We start from the raw sequence: 1,772 nt of genomic DNA, 5'->3' as shown, positions 1-1,772 counted from the left end.
CTGATATTCCTTCTTTACATGTCCTTACTGAGGACTGCGGATATTCCTTCTTTCATGTCCTTACTGAAGACTGCTGATATTCCTTCTTTCATATCTCTATTAGAGGATAGCTGGTATTCCTTCTTTCATGTAATTACTGAAGACAGCTGGTATTCCTTCTTTCATGTCCTTACTGAGGACTGCTGATATTCCTTCTTTCATGTCCTTACTGAGGACTGCTGATATTCCTTCTTTCATGTCCTTACTGAGGACTGCGGATATTCCTTCTTTCATGTAATTACTGAGGACAGCTGATATTCCTTCTTTCATGTCCTTACTGAGGACTGCTGATATTCCTTCTTTCATGTCCTTACTGAGGACTGCTGATATTTTTTCTTTCATATCTCTATCAGAGGATAGCTGGTATTCTTTCTTTCATGTAATTACTGAAGACAGCTGGTATTCCTTCTTTCATGTAATTACTGAAGACAGCTGGTATTCCTTCTTTCATGTAATTACTGAAGACTGCTGATATTTTTCTTTCATGTCTCTATTAGAGGACAGCTGGTATTCCTTCTTTCATGTCCTTAATGAGGACAGCTGGTATTCCTTCTTTCATATCTATATTAGAGGACAGCTGGTATTCCTTCTTTCATATCTATATTAGAGGACAGCTGGTATTCCTTCTTTCATATCTATATTAGAGGACAGCTGGTATTCCTTCTTTCATATCTCTATTAGAGGACAGCTGGTATTCCTTCTTTCATGTCTAAACTTGGATTAAACTGTGTATTGTATACTTACTGACAAGAAGATACTGCGAATTTCGCAAGAACGAGAATTGAAATTTTGGTGATTCCTCTGGAATGCGATTTTCAAAAATATTTTTTTGTCGAAATATCAAACGGACTCTTTGTTGTTATTACAATCATTGTAATTTCTGGAACTCATAACCCTATAAATAGTGTAAATAAGTGTGTATATTTGTATATTATTGCGAATAATGTAACTAGTATTTGTTTTTTTTACAGTGAGGATTTTTTGTGAAATCCAGTTTTCATATACGATATGTAAAGGATTACTATGTGCTATAAACAAGGTGTGATTATAATTCTCCTAACGTGGTTAGCATTTTATTATATAAGAGAAAGACGTGGTCATTGTAATACACTCGAAGTTCCTCAGTATATGACAGAAATGTGACCAGTATATTACGCACGTAGTTCCTCAGTATATGACAGAAATATGACCAGTATATTACCCTCGAAGTTCCTCAGTATATGACAGAAATATGACCAGTATATTACGCACGTAGTTCCTCAGTATATGACAGAAATATGACCAGTATATCACGCACATAGTTCCTCAGTATATGACAGAAATGTGACCAGTATATTACCCTCTAAGTTTCTCAGTATATGACAGAAATGTGACCAGTATATTACCCTCTAAGCTTCTCAGTATATGACAGAAATGTGACCAGTATATTACACACGTAGTTTCTCAGTATATGACAGAAATGTGACCAGTATATTACCCTCGAAGTTCCTCAGTATATGACAGAAATGTGACCAGTATATTACACACGTAGTTTCTCAGTATATGACAGAAATGTGACCAGTATATTACCCTCGAAGTTCCTCAGTATATGACAGAAATGTGACCAGTATATTACACTCAATTTTGTTTGTATTGAGAAGATTTCGGCAAATGCTGAAATTAAATTAAAATGACAACACATACAGAGATAAGATTAGATAACCTCGTAATATACCAAACTTTCGGCCCAGTAT

The sequence above is a fragment of the Limulus polyphemus genome, unplaced genomic scaffold (genome assembly GCF_000517525.1).
Source record: "Limulus polyphemus unplaced genomic scaffold, Limulus_polyphemus-2.1.2 Scaffold5185, whole genome shotgun sequence".
Taxonomy (NCBI): domain Eukaryota; kingdom Metazoa; phylum Arthropoda; class Merostomata; order Xiphosura; family Limulidae; genus Limulus; species Limulus polyphemus.
The sequence above is the reverse complement of the archived record's forward strand: the minus strand, read 5'-3'. Positions refer to the sequence as shown.